The 26,034-nt window shown below is 36.6% G+C and overlaps 1 long non-coding RNA gene across 2 annotated transcripts; it reads right to left on the reverse strand.

Moving 5' to 3' along the window:
- Positions 1 to 2,148: 2,148 nt before the first annotated feature.
- LOC141275898 (uncharacterized) lies at positions 2,149 to 21,685 on the reverse strand. Of its 2 annotated transcripts, none has more exons than XR_012324500.1 (3): positions 21,504 to 21,685; positions 12,065 to 12,224; positions 2,149 to 2,231 (listed from the first exon to the last, which is right to left on the reverse strand). It is a non-coding gene; the product is annotated as an uncharacterized lncRNA (long non-coding RNA). The 2 variants fall into 2 exon arrangements; XR_012324501.1 differs by lacking the exon at positions 2,149 to 2,231 and adding an exon at positions 9,810 to 9,893.
- Between the last annotated feature and the right edge of the window lie 4,349 nt (positions 21,686 to 26,034).

The raw sequence follows: 26,034 nt of genomic DNA on the forward strand, positions 1-26,034 counted from the left end.
TCTTTTGAGTGTTCATTTATTATTCATTCATCAGCTATTAACTGGCATAGTCCTATGAGTCTGACGTTGTGTGGCTATGAATCTGGTCTAGAAAAAATTTTAGAATGAAATTACTTAATATTTCTTCCAAAGTTATGTAGTAGAAATCTTAACTCTCTTTATAATGTTTAATTTTTTTTCACCTAAGTATTTCAGAATTGCTTTGATTTTTTTCCCTAAATACTTGTCTTTCTTTGTTATTTTTTTCTTAGCATTGCAAGAAATAGATAATATCAAGGACATCAGGAGTGGGAGAGATTGCAGACTCAGCAGGTCAGAACACTGTATTATTATCATTTGCTGATCATTCTTTTGTCATTAATTTTGGAGTTCTTGATCTCTTGCCACTTGTTTATTTCTTATCCATGCTTACTTGGTGTGGTCTTCAGTTTTGCAAGTAACGACTAAAGCCTTTAGATAATAAGTCCAGCATTTAGGCATTCTCTTTTTAGGATTTGAAGATGAAAAAATAATTCGAAGAGATTTTCAGGAATAGAAGATTTCTTACCTAATATGGTACACAGTTACCCTGATTTCTATTATCCTTTTTAGGGTGTAAACAATTTTGAAATGAAGACTTTTTGATGACTTTTCCAGAATCAAAACTTTAAAACATATATAGTGTTATTAATTGTGTAACTGTAGTGGGAGAACACTTGGATCATGAAAGTCAAGTTTCCTTTCTTTTCTGCCCCGTGCTCTGGGCACAGGGACACCTCTAAAAGCTCTTGATGCTCTTAGAGTCAATATGTTTACCAACGCTAATTTTAACTACTGAATGTTGACTACCATATGTAAATTGAAGGTTAATCAGTCAAAGGGTCTACTGTGAGCATTTGTCAGCCATTGTGGAAAGTTTAGTGTAAGTCACACTCCTCAGTAAGCTGGATGCAGCCATGCTGGCCTTTGCAGTCCCCATTTCCCTGTGTGTCACCATGAGTGACTGATGGCTCGTGTTCATCTCCTGCTTCAAGGAAGACTACCGGTTGTCTTAAATAGTGATTACAACTTTTGCTACTATTGCTTAGTTATTTATAGAAGCTTGGGAGTCCTCTCCCTTTCTGTTACCCCTCTAGTGTTACCACTTCCACAACTCTCCTGGAATTTGACTTAGCTCGTCCACATCCAGGCCTCCTGGAGAGCAGCTACCAGTGGGCTTTTCGGGTTCCATCACACAGAGAGATAAATAGCTTTGTTCTTCAGTCTGATCACATCTCTTCAAGTGAAATGGCTTATTCAGAAAGGATCTAAGCTTAAAGTTCTTCTGCCAGGATGCTTCAGGGATTTAGTTATTTTCTAGAATTATGGACTAAACAGATTATTATTGTATGCATCTTGAGAGAACACCACTCTCCAGCTTAAAGGAAAGATAATTTCAAGTATATCTTGATGCATTGCATATACTCGGGTCTCTGTTCTTGGCTAAATTAAGAAAGAGTCTTGCAAAAAGCTGTGTTTAGAATGATATGCCCAAGTAATTGGGTTTGTAAGTATGTCTGCACTGATTCTTGCAGAGTTGAGAACCACTTTTTGGTGATACGTGTATAAAGAGTTTTCTGGTAGTAAACATCTCCCAATTTTCAGCTTATAAATATCATTGAACTAAACATTATAAAGAAATAAATTGAAGCCAAAAGTAGTGCATTTTCTTGGCATCCAGCTGTATGTATATATTGATGTTAAATTGAATACAGTTGTTTGAGTTTTTCCTGTTTGGAAGTGAGATCGAGAAGGAAGAGACCTCATAGATCCCTTATAGTCTTGACACATAGAAAGAACTTCAGTCTAATGCATCTATTTTACAAACCTACCTTGCTTCCCACTGTCACATGAAATATTAGTAACAGAGATTAATCTATGTTTCTTGATATGATGCAGACCCACTGAATTACGTGCCTTACAGGTTATGGAACACAAACAACTGTGCACACCACATTGTGCACACAACATTGTACACACACATGAAAAATACCATCATCATTTGTCATCTTCACCAATTTATATTTTATAAAGAATACCATTGATACTCATACTTGACTTGGAATTGTATTGATATTTGAAGAACTCAAGAACGTTAAGATTTTTTTACTGTTGTTTCTCTGGAGAAGTTCCCTATTCAGCTGGATGAAACGATAAGATGATCATTCATTCATACATATAACAGAAGTTCCTGCTCTTCTGGAGTTTTCATTCTAGTGGAGGAAAACATAACACGAGGATTTTAATATATATGTTAAGGGGGATACATGCTAAGGAGGAAATAAAGCAGAGTAAATTGAGGATGGTGGGAGACTGTATCCAATACCATGTCTAGGGTAGGCCTTTCTGAAAAGGAGAGAACGGAGCACAGACTTGAATGTAGTGAGAGGGAATGATTTAGATTTATGGGTGAAGAGAGTTACATTCAGTGGGAAGAACAAGTATAATGAGTGTGCTTGGTATGTTGAAGGAGCGTCAAGAAGGGCACTGTGGCCAGAGAGAGTATGGAGTGGACAAGTAAGAGATGAGAAAGGGTAGGGTGTTGTGATGACCATTTTATAAGGCCTGGTAGACCATGGCAGGACCTTGACTATTATTCTGAGTGAGATGGGAATCACTAAGGGGATTTCAGCCCATAAAGGGGCATGATGTGGCTCTCAAGGTTTAAGGATCACTTGGACTTACAGCTTGGGTAAAACATTAAAAATTTCTTTCTTTATACACAGAATATAAATTATGAATGAAAATAGACTTTAACAATGATTAGGGCAACATTATCTGATTAAGATTTTGACTGATGATTGTGTTCAGGGAGCTCATGTTAAATAGTAGAGCTATCATTTTTCATTTTCATGTCTTTAATTTGCAGAATTCTTTTGATTTTGAATCATGTCCTTCGGTTCTGTATAACTTATTTTTTCATAATAGGCACATTAATGACAAGGGTATGTAATATTTAGAAATTGGTGTGTCCAGTTAGTTGCTTTGCATAGCTGAATTTCCCATTTGTTTGTCATTTTTAATTTCAGCCAAAACTACATAGCCTTGTGTAAGTCCATAAACAAGTCGTGAATTTTTCTCTCCTAGTTGTAAGGGAGGATATTTGAAAATTATGTGATGGTTTATTGTAATGATCACATGATTGATAAGACTATGAGAAGGAAACACGGATCAGTTTAAAAAAAAAAAAAGAAAAAAACAGCTTCATGGGACTTATAGGGCATGAATTCTGGAACCAGCTCTGAAACCTACCAGGAGGACGACTTGAGGTCTTTAACCTGTGTTTGCCTGCTAAATGACGACCCCTGCTTCTCCCATAAGGAGAATTGCATTGCTACTGTTATCTCTGCAGTTCCTCTACATTTGTTAAACCAATGTGTGCAATGTGTAAATAAAAATCGGTTGAATTAGGAATCACTTATGTTAGAAGTGACCATTTTTAATATAAATGAAAAAATAGGGATATACTATATAAATAACAGAGGAAAATGTTCATATTTATTTTCAGAAAAATTAGGTTGTAGAAGGTATTATTGATATTTGGAAGGAAGGGTTATTTCTAAACTTATTATTACTGTCATGTCAAAGAATCAAAGTGATTATTGAAAAAGGAGTTGAGGAGGTGGGAGTGCCTTCTCCTATCAGTCTTACGGCAGAAGTTTCCAATTGCCCAATAACTGTTTACTAGAAATGTGTCAGACTTTTGAATCAATGCATTAAAAACTATCTTAAACCTATAAGTAGGTATATAAGCTTAGAGTTTCATTATTTGACTTTTAGAATATTCATGTAATAAATATAGATTTTGTTTTCATAAACAAATATATAAATCTGTTTGCTTATGAATACTTAGTATAATTTTCTTAAAAATTCTTGTTTATTCTAAATGCTTTCCCTTTTAGTCGTAAGAATAAGAATCAGGTTTATGTTTAAACGGAGAAATAAGGAAATTACTCTTTGACACTGTTTTTTGAAGGAGAGGGTATGCAGCCTCAGCTTCACATATGCACCTAAAATTGTTGAATCTGCTGTGATTCCAGTCCCTTTTTTGCTGGGAGGTTCTCCTTCTCCTGGAAGGGCCAGTTCCTCCCCCATGCTTAAACCTACTTCCTCTGGCAGTTCCAAAAACGTTGATTCTTCAATTGAGTATCTTCAACTTCTTCTTTATTGGAAACTTTAATGGTTAAACATGTCAAGTTTCCTCTCTTAAATAATAAATAAACAAAAGCTTCCCTTTGATCTTACTTCTCCCTCCAGCTACCACTCCCTTCATATACTTATTTTCCCCAAGTTTTAACTTACTGTCTCCATTTTCTTTCTTCCTTCTTGCTCGTCAGTCCTCTTCTACTTCTATCCTGCCAACCATTGCTAAGGTCATCAGTTATCTCCATCACACTAAATCCATATGGTGATTGTCAGTCATTATCTTATTCGGCCCTTGAGTTCTTTCAACTGCTTGAATGACTTTCCACTTTCCACTCCAGTTAAAAAAGTTTTTTTTTCTCTTTGCATTTTGCTGAATGAATGTCTTGTTCTCCACTGTATCCCTAAAATATTTTTCAAAGTGCTTTGCTTATAGCTTGTGCTAAATGAACCAAATATTATAGTGTGAGATATAATGTCAAAAAGCTTACAAAAGAGCTACAACCTGACGTTCTATGAGGGTTCAGAGAAAAGAGAAAGAAAGTTTCATAAACAAAACAGTATTTGAGCTGGATCTTAAAGGATGATTTTCCTAGCAGAGATGTTAGATACTGGTAGGGCTTAACTAGTATATATTTAAGATCCTGGTATCTTAAGTGTCTTTTTCGGCTTGGGTAAGTTTGGATTCAGCACAGGGTATACAAAAGGGAGATAATAACTGTAAAGATATGGTGGGCTGTTTACAACATACAGAAACTTTACAGTTCAAATCTGTAAAGAGGGCTTTGAATCTCATGCTAGTGATTAGACTTAAGAGGACTTGGGGAGCCATTAAAAATTTTTGTTTGTTTTTTAAGGGAACGTGGGTGGTGATTAGGTCTATGCCTTGGATTAATTAGTTAATATGCTGGCAGTATGAGGTTGATTGAAAGGGGAGAAGCTAAAAGGGGAAGGTAGGAGACCATTGTAGTCATTTAAGCAAGAGATCCAGAAAGTCAGGACCAAGATGGTAAAACCTGGGGACAGATAGGAGCAGAAATCCAAAGACGGAATCGTTAGGGTAGACTTTCTGGAGCAATAAGGGATGAATTTTAACCTTAAGTAATTGAAATATAAGCCATGCAATTCACAGATATAGGAAATTGGAAAATTTAATTGTTTGTATTTATTTACATATTTTTAATTAGTGGGAGGTAAGTGAATTGTTTTGAGCGTCTGTACATTTGAAATACCAATGTTGATATATCGAAGAAGCATTCCATGCAGAGATTCTGGAACTAGGCAGGGGAGTTGAGAACGAAGCTATGCGAGATTACATCCAACAGCAAAATTTGCCTCCTTGGTGGAAGAGCAATCCAGGCTTAGGAAACACCCTGAAAGACCAACAGTCTGAATGCCATGTGGAATTTTGGAGAAGACCAAATGGAACAGTCAAAGTAGAAGAAACTCTGAAGCTTGAATTGTAGTTTTGCTGCTTGACAAGCTATGTGGTCCTGAAGTAGGCTTTGGTTTCTTTATTCATTTATTTATTTTGAATCTCTGCACAAGTCCTGCCTGAGTAGTCTGCAAATCATAAACACTAAGCGCAGACTCAGTTGGCTCCCTAGAATATAATCATTTCTGGATTATGGAATTTTTTGAAGTATTGAAAATTGTTTAGATGTTCCTTCATTCATTGGTTCATTCATTCATTCATTCATTCATATATTCTTACTAAGTCTTAACCTGTGGCAGGCAATCTTTTAGTTATATTGCCTGATTTTTCTCCATCCATTCTTGACTAGAATTTTCACCGGTTCAGTTTAGCATATTATTCCCAGTTAGTTATAGGAAAAATACTGATTGATTTCGATCTTGTCCATCTATGGAATCATGCCATCCAAATCTCAGACTATGTCTCCTCTTCCTCAAGTTGGTTGGAGGAAGTGATGGAGAGTGTTACTTTTACATTTATAATAATAGGAAATACATTCATTATCCTGATTCCCTTTAGATGATTAGAGTAAAATACTTAACTCATAAATGATTTAAATCATCCTCAACAGTAGTTAAACACGCTAGTGTTATAGAGATCTGACAAACATAACTATTATCATACGACTACTGAGAAGTTTTTGGACAGAAGTACCAGTTAGAAGAGGGGAGCCCTATCCCTGAGTGCTGAATGAGTGCTTGCCTGGGGTGTCCCCAGAAACAGGAGCTGACACAGGTGTTCAGCACAGTTGCTTACTGCTTCCCATCAAGAAGGATGGGGGGTTCTTAGCACTGCTGGTTTGTGGCACTCGGCATATTTGGCAAGCAGTCAGCCCTGGCTGTGGATTTCCCTGGGGAAAATAAAAGCCACAGGGAAGTCATCAGTGTGACCTTCTGCTGGGTAGTTGGCACATGGCTGCACCACGGGAAGGCTTTCGGTTGTCATTTTCTGAACGGGTAGATATCAGGTGCTGATGGAGGCTCTCCATTCAAGGTGGGAAGTGGAAAAGGAGAAAAAAATATTGAGCAGAAGCTTACCAAATAATTCCCAGTCATGAAGTTAACACCAGCTGATCTGCTGATGAAAGGGATATTCTTGTGGGGAGGGGGGAGGGAGTTTCTTTGGTTCTGTAAGCACAATTATAAGCTTTCCTATTTAAGTCTGACCCATCATATTGAAATGCTGTCACTAGTATCATTAGCAAGTAAAGTGTTGATAACATAGTCAAATGCACAGCAGAGTTCTGGCTCTTAAGTGTCTGGACTAACTCCCAATATTAGGAATAGGAGTCAAACTGCCATCACTTTTCCTGTGCTAACAGACGCCCTGCCATTAGCAGTCTGAAGGCAATTTTAATAAAATACATAGCCCTGCTGAGTTGGTCTCAAAAAATAAATAAGCAATGTAGAAAAGGAGCTTTTGTTTCAAAGTAATGATTTAAACTATGCATTACAGGTATTTTTCTTTTACCAGTAAGGCACATGCTATCAGAATTTCAATCATGATTGGGTGGCATTTATCTAAATAATGTGATATTGTCATTTCAAAGACTTAAAGCATCGCCTTATTTTGACTTACATACAAAATGGGGGCAAATTGGATCCAGGTATCAAGTGCATGTGTTTTACAGTTTATATTACATTTTTTTGTGTGAACAGTGTTGTATTCTTGGACAGATTTATGGAAATGTAACAAGCTGGTGATAGAGTTCTGGGAATTGCAGACTTGACTTCCAAACACAGATTAGAACAGGAGGGCAAAGAACATCTTTTTATTTTTCCTTTGCTGTCAGGAAGGGAATCACATTTCAGTTTTTTAAAAACTCTTTTAATAAGATGCTTATATGTAAACCACAGTCACAAGGGTGTAGTAAATGTGTGCATGTATCAGAGGAGCCAAAGCTTTGTTTGCCAAAAGGTAAAAATCTCAGAAAGCTTTTTAAGAGTCTATTTGGAAACCACTGAAATTACCGCCTTTCCTTCCCTTCTTAATAGCGACATACTGGCCTGAGAGCCATAATATAGAATTAGCTCTGGCCTTATAGTAGGCAGAGTTAGAACTAGCCTACATAAGTGTGACGTGTGGGACATCAGGAAGGCTCCTATTTCTAAGTGTCATCGAGGGGGAAGCAAAGAAGCATGTGCTTTGGAATGAGACAGACCTCAGTTCAAATCCTACTCACGTCCCAACTCTTTTTTTGCATGATGTATTATTGTAGGCAAGTTATGCGTCTTCTCTAAGTCTTTGTTTCCTCATCTATAAATTGGGAATAATAACAAAACCAACCTTGTATGATTGTTCCGTGGATGTAATGAGACAATACATGTGAAACATTTAGGATGGTGTCTGGCACAGAGTGAGCACCCAGAGAATGTTTGTTTTTATATTAATGAACTTCTAACACACTTTTATCAGGAAGGTTACATGTTAAATTTTGTGCTAGAAATTGAGGTAAATATGTGGATCAATATATGGTCTCCACTTCAAAATTAAAATCTTTAATGCAAGACAGACATTTTAGCAGATAACTCAGATGCTGTGTGCCACTTGTTGTATTGGTATAGGTCTAGTGGACATAAAGGAGGCAGGACTGGAGAGTTCCCTGATGGCCTAGTGGTTAGGATTCTGGGCTTTCACTGCCGTGGCCCGGGATCAATCCCTGATAGGGGAACTGAGATCCCATAAGCTGCATGGCGCAGCAAAAAAAAAAAAAAAAAAATGGAGGTAGGGCTTGATCTTGGCCGTGGAAAAAATTACTGTAAAATCTTGGTTTTTTAAGTTTTCAAAGGAAAGATGCTATGTATTTGCACCCTGAGCCGTTGTGATCAAAGCCAACTATTTTTTTTCCAGTGATTTTTTCCCAGTTCCTTGTTCTTTCTATTCTTCTTCTTTTACATTTATGTAAACTTTTTCTTTGATTGTTAGCATCATGGTTAGATGATATCTGTACTCAGAGACAAGAGGTAAACATAAATCAACACTCAAATGCCGCTCAGCATCTCTGCTAAAATGATTTGGGGGAAGAGTTGAAAACAGAGGTTTTATTCTCTTACATTGCCAAATGGCATGAAAATTAGTACAAGCCTTTGGACAGGAATTAGGCAATATCTAACACATCTACGTGTATACACTATTTGATCCAGCAATCCCATTTTTTGGAATTTATCCTGAAGATACATCTTTGACAATATGAGGATCACATGCCCAAGTTTAATCATTGTGGCATTGTTTATAATTGTAAAATATTAAAAACTACCTAAATGCTCATGCATAGGAGAATAGCTGAATACGTTAGAACGCTATGGAACCTCCACATAATGAGGTACTGTGCAGCTGTAAAAAGAATGAAAGGATACAGAGTAATTTCCAGTCTATACTGCTAAGTGAAAAAAGTGCAGAAAAGTAATATCTAGAATGAAAGGGAAATAAGAAAATACACTTGTATCTGCTAATTGGGGCAAAAAAAAAATAGGAAAGATAAGCTGGAAACTCATGAAATTGGTTTTTACTTACAGAGGTTGGGCCCAGCAAATGGGTATTGAGAGAATGAAAATAAGGTACAAGTGGTGACAGGAGAGTGTGACACTTATCTGAATATCCTTTTTCTTTCGTATAGATCTCATTTTTGGAACTGTGTTAATGTTTGACATACTCAAAAACAAATAATTAATTAAAATGAGCTAGGGTGTTTAGGGAGCCTCACATGAAAACAGAAAATAACATTTGATTAATTGTATTCATATGAATTACAAATGAAGGGGGTGGGGGAAAAGAGCAAATTTAAGTAACTTTGCCATACAGATTTTTGACTTTATACTCTAAGATTTAAAAAAAATGAACTATTGTATTTTCATCAGAAAATTTGCTTTTCACACAATACGGATTAATAATTCTGCTTTTCATGGAGGTGAGAGTTAACACTTCTGAACTGCTTTGAGCATATCCTAGGACTGTGGATAATGAGAGCCATTTTCCTACTTTAAAAGAAATAAAGAGGGCTAGAATGAACCCTGTGAGGTTGAATGGAATGACGTATCAATAAAAACTCATGGTGTGTGTTATAAAGAAATAGTTGTGAGTGTGTGTGTGTGTGTGTGTGTGTGTGTGTCCATTTATATATTCCCTAGCTCTATCTGCTGAGAGGGCTTGAAAGCAGTAATACCTCAGTACTGATGAGCACACCTACTACCTAGATCTTGGTTTCTGAATATCATTCTCCAATAAAAGACACCAAGAACCCTTGTAGAAATGGATGATTCTAGGGCAAGAAGAAAAATTATATGGTGAGAAACTGGAAAATCTTATGGTTCAAGAAAGTAAGGCATGACTAAAAAGAATCGAAACAGGTTGAAAGGACACAGGAGCCATTTTGACATGGCTCCCAATGGCCACATCGGAGACATTTGAGCAAGGAAATAATGATAGTAATGGATTACACGCAACATAGTCCATGATGTTATAAAAAGTGTTGAAAAATAATAAATGGGAGAGAAGGAAAGCTCTTTTTGTAACAGTAGAATACCAATTAATAACTGTAGAAGGAATGTTGGAAATAGAAAATGACCATTTGGTAAACACCACATTAATGATTTTCTCAGGCAAGAATCATGACTGGATGCTAAATTAGTGGTGCAAATATGCTGATAAATAGGACACTTACATAGTGTCCAAATATCTCTTCTCAGAATGCTTGTAGTGATCAAAGTTAGTATCACCAGTAATGAGACTTACTAGCATCGTGTACCACTGCTGTGACTCACTGAGGAAGGCACAAAAAATCATTTCTGTCATGTTCTTGCCAAAAATGCATGAATTTTATCATGAGGAAATATCAGACAACTCAAATTGAAGGACATATTACAAAATAACTGGGCAGTACTCTTAAAAAGTGTCAAGGTCATGAAAAACAAAGAAAGACTGAGGAATTGTCCCAAATGGAAAGAGACTAAGAAGACAGGATAACTAAATATTCGCTCATGGTCCAAGAAAAGGACATGAGTGGGACAGTTGTTGAAATTTGAATAAGGTCTGTGTGTCAGTCAGTTGTTTCAGTTAATTTCTTAGTTTTGCTCATTGTACTGTGGATTTGAAGATGTTAATATGCCAGGAAGCTGGGAACTCCGTACTATTTTTGCATTTTTTTCTAAGTCTGAAATTATTTCAAAATGAAATGTTAACTTGAAAAATAAAAATTAAAACATGTGCCTTAAATAAGATGTATGTATGTATTACCCATTCTTCTTTATTATCATAAAGGAAAAAGTTTGCTATGTAAGAGGGTAACATCACTGGGCTCTAGGAAGAAAAAAGTCGTAATAGAGCGATATGTACGTTGCCTTGTGAATTGGGTCTTATTCTGTTAACTGCCTCTGGCATACACCGTGTAAGCCTTGAGGGTACTTACTATGCCTTTGTATTTGCTAGTCTATTTGCCGATAAAATAGGTTAATGATCTTAGCACTATGGTTTCTAATTAATCACATCAATAGAGGAGAGCATGTCAAGTACAGAGCCTGACAACAATAATTTTAAGAAGCACTCAAGTGAAGATCAAAATTTAATGCCTGTGAATGACCAGGTGTCTTCTGGTAGGTATAAAACTCCAGAATATTTCCAGGGAGGGAAGACAGAGCTGGTATATTCAGTCCAATGGATGTGTGTGAAGAGATCAATAATCAGATAAAAGCTAGAAAGGAAGTATGGGCACAGTACACAGCATAGCCAGTCAGTGGGTCTCTGAGAGTCCAGATTCTTAAGTTAGAAACAGGGTCTGGTGATGATGAGCTTGATGATGCCAGTGAGGTGGTGGTAGTGCTGCGAATGCTTTGTGACAGCATTAAAGGACTAGAGTGAAGGATCAGTAGCAACGTGTGGTTGCACGGAGTTCTGTGTACCACCATCTTGGTTTCACATACATTCATACTCAAAAATTTAATGTTTAACATAGTTGTAAGATGTAGGTGGAGAGACTGATTTCATTACCTATGTTTTTATAGATGAGGAAACTCAGATTCAGCATTTCCAAAATCCTATAGCTAATAAGTACAGAAAGGATTTGTACGCTGGACCAGAGTGTTCACTTGAGTTTACTAACCTTCTAGCATCAGATAAAATATAGATTTTCCTTCCACACTAGCGCACAATATGGAGTGGAAGTACTTTTGCCAAACTTGGGAATACATAACTCTTCTAGTGCATGTACTCAAGAAGCATCGTTATCAATAGTATTTAACACAGAGATTGTAGGACTTGCCCAGAATCCCAAGAGTTAGTGCCAGAAATAAAATGAGAACTCTAGTTGTCCATAGTCAGGGCAGAAAGTATCCTGTTGGCCGCATTATGAATTGTCTTCAGTGCAGATAGTTCTTTGATAGTCCAGCACCAACCAGGAAGACTGGAGGTCTGCTTCCCAGGCTGGGTACCACTCACCGGAAGAGGCTGGTTCCAAAGGGGCCTTGGACAGTGGAGTTCTGACGCTGTGTTGAGACATTAGTGAACATCTTGGACATTATGGTGATTTGAATAAAATTCTGTAGGTTGCTTGAAAATCTTGGGAGTAGAGTTAGAGGCCATAGGTCAATTATCTTACCTATGTAGAATGAAAAGCAGTTGAAATCTAGCAGAGGCCTTGGGATCAATATTCTGAATGTGTTATCTCATCCAGCACCTGAAACTCTCCCCAGACTTTTAGCTTTGTGAATTACTCGGGACATTGGAGAAGTTCCTTCTGTCCAGTGGCAGTACACTCTTTCCTTCGAAGAATGCTTTGAGTGATGTCAGAGTTTTTATATGACTTTGACATTTGCCAAAAAGGTTATGGTATCTGCTAAGACACACAAATATTGTCCCTATTTATAGTGTGTGTATTGCTATGACAGAAACAGAAATTTTAAAAAAAACACTATTAATTCTTTACCATTAAAACAAGAGTTCCTTTTCTATTATATATATTTGACTTCCAAACCCAGGATTTATTAAAGACTTAATATCAATATATGTTACAAAGACCATATAAAATATAAAATTTTATCTAATCACTAATAATTTAGAGATTACTACGGAATCGAAGAGCTAGATAATGCTTATCTAAGTCACTGATTTTGTAGACAAGGAACTGAGGCTCAGCGAGGTTAAATTTTGCATCATTTTTACAGTTAATAAGCGACAGAGCCAGAAAAAGAACCCAGATTTCTTGATTCCTAGCCCAGCTTTCTTTCCACTATGGCATGATTTCTTATGACACGTATTAGATTAGAGCAAAATTATTTTTGTTGAAATGCATGAAAAGCGTTGTGGGTCTCTTGTTGATGTTTTGTGGAGGGAGTGAGTTTATTCTATCCTTGATTTTGTTTTTTTTTTTTTGGTTTTACACTACAATTAATAAATGAGTAATATCCTCTATCTACCCCACGTTAATAAGGTCCCACTAATTTTTTTTATTTCCAATAATCTGCTGATAGGTTTGGAAAATCCTTTCTTAGAATAAATGCATGCATACCTTTGAGTTGCTAGCACTTGAACGGCTAATCCATTAAGTGACTAATCTGAGAAATCACCTCTCTCGTTAGGTGCCCTGGATCACAAATGTCTTTTGATAGTACTGCAGTGGTAATGTAGGGATTTGCAACTGGCAGGCAGGAATTGAATTGCCATCATTTGGCTTTAGCAGGAGTTAGAGTCTTGTCTCCAATATAAGCATGAGCCAAGGTACTGTCTCCTTTTTTCTAATTTTAGTTGGAACCATTGGCACCGATCTTACCTAGACAGACTAGTGTTATTTCTACCCAGCACAATCTGCTGGCATGGGCTCCATTCCAAGCCACGCAGTTGAACTTCTCCCCCTGGTTTAGCAAACAGAGAGAGATATGATTGGATGTAGAGGACAGGAGCGTTCACCTTTTTCATTAGAAGCCATCCTTTCAGGCATAGAGATTCTAGGTTTAATTGGTTCAATGTATGACTCAGAGAGAATTGGCTCTTATGATTGAAAATTGCAGTGTGCTTTAATTGTGGGTCATGAAATAATTACTCCAGTGTTTTGGTTCAGGCACATGGATATTGATACATTTAACTGCTCAAGGGTGGGAAGAAAGGTGAGAAGTGATGTCTGCTTACCAGCCCTCACCTGTTCGTTATTGGAGAACATGAGCTGTATAATTGTCCTGTCATGATCTCTAGTCATGGGCACGCATCCCCGATGGCACCTCTCATGACCTCAGCCACACCGGCCATGCTGAGGCTTCCATCTGCACCCCTTTATCAGAACCCTCAGTGAGACCTCTTCAGAGCATCAGCGCTCTCCCTCAGCTAGCTCCCATACCATGGAGAGTCAAGAGGGGACATCACAGCCTTTGCAACCTTGACCCTCTGTGCAGCCATACCTGAGCCCTTTCTCTCTACTTCAGTTTGTCATGGGATGTCTGCTGCAAGGCTGATGTCTCCCAAGATGCCATTCGGCAAGCAGGCCACATAAACATAGAGGAGTTTATACGATTTCCCATCTCACCCCAACCTACCCTGGACTTGCCCTGCGGGAGCAGGTGTATGAAACCCTCACAGTAGCATTTGAGGTCTCTTCCCCCTGGTGACTCTTCCTTCTAAATTAAAAATGCCCATAACACTCAAACTCTTTCATTATTTCACATAAACAGTGGTTTTCCATATGTAAAAGCAGAAGATTTTTTTCCTCTGGTTGCTTGTGACCCAAAGGAGAAAGACTGTGCTTGGAATGCGGAGAGTTAACATATGGGGTTATTTCATATATCATCATGCGGGGGACTCAATGGTAAAGAGAAAAAACACAGACTGTCCTCATGGGGCACACAGTGAGATCACATAGAGCTTGTTAGTTTTTGTTGTTCTTCAAAACAATAGATGTAAACATGTCCACAAATAGGAGATTCTAATAAACAACTAGAGAGTTTGTTTAAGTTTTATGGAAAGGAGGGCTTTGAAGTGTGTATCACATCCTGGTTGAAAAATAGAAAATCATTACCCAAGGGGATAAGAATTCCATAAATTTACACCACTACTCTTCTCTCTCTCTCTCTCCCCCCACTTCCTTTCTCCTGTAACATTGTTCTGTCCCCTGGTTGGATAGTTGTTTTGGTAGAAGGTCCACGTTTCCTGTCTACCACGTCCCGTTGGCTGACTTTTGCCTACTTTTCAATCATGGATGAGCTGCCCTCTTATAGTGTGATAGCCTGATAAGATTAATGATAATAATAATGAATAATAATCATTGAACACATAGACCTTGGTTCATGGTATTAGATGAATTATGTCGTTTAATTATCAGAGCAGCCCTTTGGGAAAGGTATCACTATCGTCCTTGTTCTACAGATGAGCAAGTTGATGCAAAGTGAGAGCAGGCAATCCCCAAACGCATAAGTGGGCACAACAGGATTTTGTCGGACACCAGATTCTGAGTCCCTGTCGCTTAGGAATTGTATTCAGTTTCAAGTAACAGAAACCTGAGTGGTGGTGGTTTGAACCAGATAGGAGTTTTTTTATCTTCCACAATACAAGAGGGTCAGATGCAGTCCAAACTGCTCTGCCATGCTGCTGGGGATCCAGACTCCCTCCGGTTTTCTCTTCCACCACACTTATGGCGGAAGATCCTCATTCTAACGCTCACAAGAGACCTGCTCCAGCTTTAGTAGGGTAGCTCTATCTCATATCAAGGCAGGAAGTCGGAGAGGCACAAACAGCAAAGAACAGAAAGGCCAAAGCAGTCAGAGCTGTCCCCTTCTAGAAGGTTTTCACTGAATCTTCTCCCAACTTCCATTTATATCTCAGGGCTATTAGTAGGATTCTATTTATACATTTAACTGGTCTGCTTTATTATTGGGAAGGGATATTGGGTGGCCAGTTAGCGTTCTCTGTTATGGCTCTTAATCCCCCAGATATACTGCATTTTCCTATAGCCTAAGAATAGGAACAGGGAATTTTTTAAATTATTTAAAATAAACCAGAAATTTTTCTTTGTCTAGGGTCTCCTCCATGGTTATTCTTATTAAAACACACACACACACGTATAAATGTATGCCTCTTGAATGGAAAGATATCCATCTTCTGATGGGATATATTCTATAGAATCTTTAGCAAATATTTAGCACACACCTGCTTATAAGGAGATGTTAATAATTGGTCTGGAAATGGGGAACTGAGACAACATTACCCAAGTTTAGAGAAACTGTCAAGTGAGTAAACCCTGCCTCCATCTTCCAAAATGCTAACTGACAAACGGTTCATTATTGGTATAGAAATGTTTTCCTGTAGGATAGACCATTCTGAGTTGTATATGTTCCTCTTCAAGCATGATGAAACAAAAATTGCTAATCAGTGTATTATCCGCAGGAAGCAGTATGCTTTCAACTTCATGAGGCTAAAATTCCATGAACTTATTTATTCCTTTATCCCAACGTTTGAATAAAAACAAGAGGTTTGCATTTAAGCAGTGAGAGAGTATTAGTTGAAGACTGCAGTAGAATATAGTGGATTTTTTTTTACCTGATCCACTTCCCTTTGACAAAATCTTACCTGTGTCTTCTCTGCTACCTCAGTTTCTTCCTTTAGAAAATGCTGTCATATATATAGGATTTGTCTGTGGAGTTTATGTCAGTAGGATGTATTACAATAGAAGGATAATTCACAGGAATTCTGACTAACTCGATGCTAACGGCATGTTATCCTGTTTTTACACGTCTGTAGTACACAGTTATTGTTTTATTATGTCATTGTGAATGTGGTTAATATATATATATTGTTTTGATAACAAATGGATCTTCAACTGCTTTATATATAAGCATCATGTGCTTCAAAGCAGGTAGGACAAAGCTGGGCCAAACCAAATAAATACTTATCAGTGGCTTTATGTATGAAAAACATGTAAACAATTAGTTTGACTACACTCACTCCAGGATATTTCTTGGGAGTTTTAGATTTGTTCTTAATAAATCCCTAACATCAGTGTTTTCTAATTGATTGAGGATGTTCGTTAATTGAATTCTTTTTAAGCAAGGATTTATAGACTTTTAACGTTGAAATCAATTGTATATATTCTTGTCAAATTTGGCTCAGCTCCACAAGAGGAACTTTGGGCAATCGTGAATATAGACTAGAGAGATAAGCAGTTAGGATCGTTTAGGTGTACAACTTCCTCTCTTACTCATTAACTGTTTTTAATTTTAATTGGGCAGGTATATTGCATTCTTCTCTTTCCTTTTTTAATGATAAATTTGCCAAAGATTACTATATGCATAAAGTAAATATGTATGATAAAGCTAATTAGTATAAAATCTTTTGCTCTCATTATTTTACTATTTCATGTGAAAGTAGTAAATGGGCCTAAATTAGCTGAATAGGTATCTTAGTTCCTCTTAGTTTATATGTTGAAATTATGGCCTTAGACCATTACTAAGACTTTTTCAGCAACAGCGAGTGAGGTGAAGTTTTAAAAATTGGTGATTATGAACAAGTTGGTGACTTCCAGAAATGTGAATTTACTTGTTTTGGAAAGATGACTATTTTAGTATAGAATTTCTCATGATAATCAGTATTCGTGATCTGATCACATACATATTTTAGTGTTGTTTTCCATAAAACAATTTACTGTATACTGCAACTGTAGATAACTGATTTGTGTTTTAGAGATAAGGTTCACTTAATTTTTGTAATCGCCCAAAACATAGTATTGAAGCCTATACCATGCCCATTTCTAATGCCAGCCCTTCAATATAGCTGAATCTTGCCATAAAGTCTACTATCTGAGGAATCTCAATCTTTCTTTCTATTCTGTGAACTCCTATAGTTGACAAAAAAGATTTCTAAAAAGATAATTGTATTGATTAATTCAATTTCTGGGTTGGCTATAAGGTGTAAATTGGAGATTACTCATAGAAATTGAATACAAAGAGAAAAATCTTTTTAAGTCTTTTTTTTTTTTGAGGGTATTGAATGAAGCTGAATTCCTAAAAGCTTTCCAGCCTCACAGAGCTTCAATAAACTTCTAACAGGAGTCCTGAATGCCAGCTCTATTTTTGTTGCTTATACAGTAGGTGGGAAACCTTTAACTAGTAGGATGAGTCTTTGTTTTCATTTCCACTGAAAAACTCATGGACCAACACTTAGGGACTTCTAATATCTTAGAAAAAGTTTTCTGGTATAACATAGTATGTAGATATTTATACATAGTATATTTATACAAGTTTAAGTATATATTGATATATTGTTCCTGAAGTATAAGTATATATTTTTATATAAATATATTTAACCAAACCCAATTTTTATCTATGTGTATGCATATACAAGCAGATCTCTCCACATGTGTATGTATAGTGTCCATATTTATTATATATTAGTTAGCCTGTTGAGTGTTTCATCAGAAAATAGGTTCTCTAATGCAGAAACTGTTTTATCCACATTCCATCACTCCCAACAGAGTGTATGTAATACAGTGTCTTTTACACAATGGATGATAAATTAGTGGTTGTAGTGAATGGTGACCAAAAGAATAGATATTTAATCAGAGACAAATGTACTGTTTGATTTTGATACAGGTACATGGGAAAGATGTCACTTAAAGATAGTCCCCTTAATTGTCAATTAGAACTATTTTATTCTTATCTACTTAGATGGAAGCTAAGCTCTGCCGCTTTTATATAGTTTTACTTGTAATTGTGAACATGTAGAACCACATGGGGCCATCAGTCAATCAGTAGAGAGATGAGGGCCCAACAGAATTATTTCTGTAGGTGGCTAAATTTTTCAATCAAGGACAGCTGAAAGGTCATGATTAAAACAGTGATTTTCCTGAAATTGTAAGTAACTGTTAGTGACTGTTTTGCACAAAGATGTCAAAACGACTTTTTTCCTCTGAAAAGGAAAATTATAAGTTCTTGAAGACGTTGGCAGTTTTCCAAATTTCACTTGCACTACTGTGATGTATTTTAATTACTTCACTTGAGTCAGTTTCTTAAAACATATAAGAAGCAAAAGTAAGGTAGTGTGATAGTAAGTATACAGAGAATATAAAAACAGGCATCTCATGCCTACCTGATAGGTGCGTCCTCATTCCTCAGTATTCGCCAAGGAGTAGGACTTAACACATTTCACCCAAGGCGTGTGCATAGCTTTACTTCATAATTCTATACAGAGATGAAGAATGATACCACTGTGTATTTTAATTAGAATATGGCAGCGATACTTGAGATATTTAAGTAATTTGCTTCACGTAGATCTGTTAGCAAAGGCAGCCAAGGATAGAAAATGTTGTTAGTGATTGCGGTAGGTGGCCCTTTATTCTCTGAGTCAGAATTGACTCCAGTCCCTGGGTAGTGGCAGGCAGGACTAGCTGCTGGTTGTCACCATCTTTCAAATGAAGTCCTGACCATTTGTAGTCATTAAAGATTCCTCAGAACCTTTGCAGCAGAAAGGGTTTTAACCACAGTGTCCTGGTCAGTTTCCAAATCTGGTAATTGTATTCTGCCTTCTAATGTCTTCCTACAGGTTCTGTTTCTGCTTATTTGTTTGTTTGGGGTTTTTATTGTTATTGTTGCTTGCATTATGGAGCTGTAGTTTTTGGGGGGTGCATCTCTCCTTGGTTTTAAGCTCTCTGTGTGCTTTTAATCTTCTTTAGGCTATACCAGAATAGAACTGAAGAGTTTTGTTAGATGCATATTATTTCAGCCTGCATTAATGATTTGTGTTCCATCCTTTTACACTCTGTTTTAGTTTAATTTTTTAAGAGACACATATAAAAGAACAAATGAAAAGGAATAGTGGCATGAGGAGCGACAAATATGGTGATAGACGTGGGCTGCTCTTTGAGATACGGTCCAAGTGTACCTCCTTTACCTTGGAGGAGGACTCTGGAAGGCAGAGAAGATGAATGACACTTGCTGGGTTTGAGGAGGGAATCACAAGAGAATATGAGAAGTGTTAGTTCACTTCGAAATAAAAAATGGTAAAGTTCCATTTGAGCCCAAGAATGACATGGTTCATTTCCATGTTAAATGTCAATTTTTTCATCCCATTGATAAGCATGTTAAATTAGGATTTGTAAGGCAGAAGGATATGTATCTGATTTTAAGAGCAATATTTTGATATGTCATAATTTTGATGGCCATGTTTTGAATTAGATATTTCACTCATGATCATTTTTCATAATCTACAGGAAGATAAAATTCTATCAAATCAACATTTATTGGATGCCATCCATATTAAAAGAACTGCATTTGATGTATTACTCTTGAAGATATTTTATTTGGTCCAAAAAACACTGTACCAAGTATTCATCCTATTACGTCCCTACTGGGTTGAAAGTGATTTTTTTTTTTTTTTTTTTTTTTAGTTTTGTTGTTATTTTATTTATTCAGCAAGGAAAATGATAAAACAAAATTCAGAGTAATTTTGTTCTAACCCAAGCATAAATTTCATCCATTAATCTCAAAACCTACCCTGCCAACAGCATTATATAGTAGAAAAAGCATAAGCTCATGTGTCAAAAGAGCTGTTTTTTAATGCTGGCTCTTACAAAGTCTATGATTTCCAAATGGGTAAGTTCCTTAACTTCCTTGTCTCAGTTTTTTCATTGTGAATAGGAATGATTGTAATATTTTGACCTACCTACTGAAACAGTTTTTTCCAAATGGAAGAAAATACATTCTCTTTTGAAGTAATCTCTAATCTACAATATAGTACTTTCCTTACTAATATTATTATTATTTTTACAATTTTATTGAAGTATAGTTGATTTACAGTGTTGCATTAATTTCTGCTGTACAGAAAAGTGACTCAGTTATACATATATATATTCTTTTTCATGCTCTTGTCCATTATGTTTTATCATAGGATAATGAATATAGTTCCCTGTGTCATACAGTAGGACCTTGTTGTTTATACCTCACTAATATTTCATCTTTCATCAGATTGGTCTTACATATACTCCTCAATTAGAAATTACTCTTCATAGATTTTCTGGAATCTTACTTTATGATTAAAGCTATTCTGGGTTCTTTATGGTGAAGTATTTCTCTTCTGCAATGTCACAGCCTCTGAAATGTTCTCTTCCCAATACTGGATAGTTTTGCTTTTTCTCTAATTCATCTTTTTACCATATCTAGGGCACATAAGCAAATGAAAGATTTTAATACTTCCTTGCCATGCCAAGTTAATATGAAAATACCTGTACCTGACCGAATCAGAGCTCAGTTGTCATTGGGAGTGCAGAAGGCTTGAAAACTGAGTATCAGAGTAAATCACCCAGAAGGAGTAGGCAATTGGAACAGATCTTAGCAATATGGGGAAGCTCATACAAAGCATCAGGTAACCTCAGGGTAGGAAAATATCTTGTCGGACAGGCACTGAATGTCTAGCTGTGGGCAGTGGGGTGTTCCTGGGAATAAGGGTGGCCTGTCATGACTGGAAATTTCATCAACAAACAGTAGGAAACGATCAAAATGATAAGCTGGCTGTGAGTATCAGAGACCCTGGGCAGAAGAAGCAGACAATCCTAGGAGACTATTTTCAACAAGGTAAAGAACCTTATGGCAGAGACCTGAGGTAAAAATCATGGAAACTAAGTGTAGACTCAGTAAGGAAGCAAAACACAAACATTAAGTTACTGAACTTGTGCTAAAAAGTGGGGTCCTGGCATCTCGAACTAAGAGGTCTGCCTGGTTTGAGACCAGACAGGGAAGTAACTCATATCAATATCATTCTCTTTGGCTTTCCTGCTCTAAGCTCCTCTACTGGCCACCTCCTGTCTCACTTCCAAATTCACATAGGGCAGGAGAAGAGAGAATTTACATAAATTCTGATTCTCATTGTCTTCACTTTTATCTCAAACTAAAAGATGATTTCCTACCTTATTTGGTTCTGTTTTCTCTCAGCCATCAATCAACTTTTTCTCCTTGAAGTTTCTGTAATCGTTGTACAAAAGTTACAAGGAAATTCATTGGTTTAAGACACATATTAGCACTTTTTAAACATATGATATTGTGATGCATCTTAAATCTATGGCATGTCATAATTTAATTGCCACGGGAATTTTTCTTGGGATGTCCTCCAGTCCTGGATGAAATACAAAGCTTACCTAAGAGTCTATTGTTGCCAACAGTGGTTTCAAAGACAACCTGAATCATAAAGACGTATGATATCACTGATAGCACATGATGTCACTGACACTGACTGTCACTGGGGCTTGACAGAGCCACAGTAATTTGTAAAATCCCCCTTTTCCCCATCTTGCCACATTCTCATCATAGAGGAAAAGAGCAATCAGAGAGGGCTCTCCAAAAGAGGAGACTACCATACAGGTTTTTAAGAACTCTTTTGCCTTCAGAGTAGGAATGCATTTACTGTATCTGAATTCTTTCTCCTGATAGAATTTTATGAATCAGTGTTTCAGTAATACCTGTTTTCTCCATCTATCTACGTATCTGCATGTGTCCACAAGTGATGTCCTGGTGTTTGGAAATAAAAATGAATCTTCTTTCTTTGGTGGATTCCGTCCCAGTACAGGAACCATGTTTTCAGAATTCTGCTTGGTTTCCTGAGACTGAGGCTTAATTTTGCATTTTCAATATTGATTTCTTTGGTCACATTATTCTCCCAAAATTCTCATCTTTATCTCTAAAAGAAGCATAAATTTGCGACTAGGACTGTTGAATAACACATGGAACTTTAAAATTTTTCTCATTGCCTACCTGAAGGAAACAAATATTTGCAAGGTAAATACATCATTGCTTAAATTTTCTCTTTTGAATTAGCATATTTTTGTTCTGTCATAAGTAGAAGCCTTTCTTCTCCTATTGTAAGAGCTGTAGGATATCTACCATGGATAAGTTGAGTATTTGGAATGTGGCCCAGTTTGGAAACTTATCTCAATATGTCTTCATATTTTCGCAATGTCTTGATTTCATGATTTTATAAAGCATGTATGCATAAAATTCTTTACATAAAGTTTTCATAGGAAGAAAATAGTGTATAGGGCCAATGAAAAAGAAAGTACAATATGACTTTACTTGAAAAATGAAATGAAGTGATTGTGGCTAAGAGCTAGAATTATAGAGTAAAAAAGAAGAGCTGTTTATAAGGAATTGTAGGTTTTGATACACTGCTTTTCTCAAAGACTTCATTTGAAGTTGATACCAAACTTCCACTGAGGGAGAATTAGGTGTTAAGATTAGACCTCCTAAGTGAGACTTGAGAAACACTCTTACTTCCTTGGTGTCCTTTCTTGGAAACTACCCACTAATTTTGTACTGCATTCATACAGTGTTAGAGAATGATGTTTGAAATCACCTCTCAACAGCGCCCCAAGGAAGAGTATGAATGCTGAATATCGCTGATAACATGAATGTGAGAAAGCACTCTCTTACAAAAATAAATTCCACAGAGTTTCAGACTTACGAAGTTAATAGACAAATAAGGGTTTATTTAGTATGGATGGATCTCTGGCTCTTAGGCCTTTGAAGTATTAGAGAACAGGCATGTTCCTGTTTCTTATGCTTTCATCATATATTTCATCAATTAGAAGTCAAGGAGAGACTATAAGAGTTCAAGTTCTAACAGCCATCTCAAAGTCCTGACCATTGAGGAAGTTTCCAATGACTGCCAATGAGTGAGAGGAAACTTTGAGACACGTATGGGGAAAAGTTATTGTAGCAAAAATGAGGTGGGATGTGGTGTACTTGACTTAGGGTAGACATCCACTTTAGGTTTTCTATCCTTGTAGATAATATTTTCTGATGGAATATAACTCATACAGTGTCACTGAAGCTAGTGTAATATCATTTTCAACAAATCATTTTTGGAAAACATGTCCTATAATTACACATCTCCTTCATTAGAAGAGAATGTGTAGGTCATTGTCACTTCTTATTACCAGCAGCATTTTATTAACCTCTTAGCTGTGATAAGAGGTTAATAAACCTGTGATAATCTGTTGTACACACTACAGATGAATTAGTCTTCCTGTGATAATCTGTCGTACACACTACAAATGGATTGGTCTTCCTAAATCACAGCTCTGGTCCTGTTACTCCCCTGTTCAGATACGGTAATGGCTCCCTGGATGACCTGCTGAATGACATCAAACTTATTAGTCTGATATTCAAGACCCTACATGCTCGGGCCCTGTCCTTGATGCTTAACCAACTATTAGCCATCCTTTAAGGCCCAGGTCAAATGTCTTCTTATTTATAAAATCTTAACTCATTGTTTTGGCAATAGTATTTTCTTTTTTCACTTTTAAGTATTAAATAAATATATGTTAGTGGACTGATCTTGTTTTTCCATGCAGTCTATACATAATAGACGCCTTTGCAAAGAACAAAAATACATTGGATGAATTGTTAACAATGCTTGGGTATAAATATCTCAAAGTATTGATTATTCAGAGAACTCTTTGTCACTTGTGAATTTTCCAAAACTTTGCTTTTTTTAAAAAATGTATTTATTTACTTTGGCCTCGCCGCGCAGCTTGTGGGATCTTAGTTCCCCAACAAGGGATTGAACCCAGGCCCCAGCAGTGAAAGTGCTGAGTCCTAACCTCTGGACCACCAGGGAATTCCAAAAACCTTGCCTTTCTTGCTTCCTCCTCATGCTGCCTAACTCAGGCTTTTTGCCTTACTCATTTAAATTCTACCTTAGGAAGTGCACAGGACGAAATGAAGCATTCAAATTATTTGAAAAGAGAAGAGAGGCATTCAGCCTTTGTTCATAACTATAAGTCTCTGTAAGCAATCCAATAAAACTTCCCACTGAGTTGCACTTGTGTTTCCTTTGAGGTTGAATTTACAGCCTACCATCAGCAGGTTAAAAATCCATTAAAATCTATAAGAACAGCAGAAGTTACATATTCCTTTTGCTGTAGTAAAGATTTTTCTGAAAGATTTTACATTAAAACTCTGTTGCTAAGTAGTGATATTAGTAGGCCATTTTAAAGTCAAACATGGCTTGTCCTTGAGGCATGGAAGACTGTACAAGGAATAGCTTCCCATATTCCATGAAATCACATTTTGGACAGATGACTGAGACACAGTTGATTCTTTTCTGATGTCGGAAAAACAATACTAGACTCCATTAACAAACAGCAGACAACCTCAAGGATAAGTGGTAATGAGGATAGTTGGCAAAGTACATGCTAGGAAGGGGTGATAATAGACTCAGAGAGAGAGAGTGTCCAAGCAATTGTCCTATAGATAATGAGAAAAATGAAACAGGAGAAGGGGTGAGAGGTCAAGGATAGAGATTTAAATTTAAACTAATTTATAGATTAATAGCAACCAAAAAATCACAATGACCAGTTTATAGAAACACTCAGATAAAGTGCAGATATGAAGACAATGTATTTGTCTGTGCCTTTTCAAACTGATGCCTTTCTTTGAATGTGATGCTTTATACTCTTTGCTATAAATTAGCATGCTCTCAGCATCTTACTGTCTTCTCAGATATTTAAGAATTAAATTTAATGTTGAGATGTCGTATCTATAGCTCAGAAGGCAGCAAAACTTCAGTGGGTTAGAATGCTGTGTTTCCCTGTTTTCTCAGGTGATTTTTCATCACCAAGTCTTAGATCAATCAGTTACACTAACAAAATATGATACTATTATTTTTTCTGGTGTTGTCTTTCTACTGCATGTGATACCCAGACTCTTCTGAGCTACCCAGAGTAAAAGTCCTGGCTGTAATATCCTTGGATGGGATTGATTTTTTTAAGCCAGCACTTATTTCTATTTTAAAATGCTCGGGAGTCTTTAAAATATCCAGTGTCCCAGGGATATCTGAGTTTAATATGATTTTACAGTCAGTTGTGACTGTTGGTTCATTCATTGCTAGATCCTTTGATCCTGGGCAATTATACAACTTAAAATTTTTTCTTGTGAAAGCAGATATCTGGCTTGCTTCATATAAGTACATTAATTCAGTGATGAAGGAAAACAGTGCTGGTCTTTGCAAGGGAGAAAGGTGTATAGTCAGAGAACAAAGCCGTTAAAGCCTTGCCAAGTAACAATATTATTGCATTATAGAACAAATTGATCACGCTCCCATGTTGTTCCTGTCTCAGTGTCATGGACTTCTGATCATGCTGAGATCAATTCGGAATCCTCTCTCTCCTTCTTCTTCTCTTTCTCCATCTTCTCCTCCTTGACAATGGTCCTATCTAACTGTTTCCAGGTTTTGATGATTCTGATTCCCAGATTACTGTTGGAATTTTCCCCTGCTTTCACTTTTTATCAATATGTTTTATCTTTTTTTATTATTATTATTTTTTTTTTACAAAAGCATTCCATGTTCTCTGGAGCAATGCTAGGGGAAAAAAAGAGCAAAAAGAATAAAATAATATTGAAAATACAACCCTCATTCTGCTATCCAAAGAAGATGACCAGTAA

Source organism: Tursiops truncatus, chromosome 11 (genome assembly GCF_011762595.2).
Source record: "Tursiops truncatus isolate mTurTru1 chromosome 11, mTurTru1.mat.Y, whole genome shotgun sequence".
NCBI lineage: Eukaryota > Metazoa > Chordata > Mammalia > Artiodactyla > Delphinidae > Tursiops > Tursiops truncatus.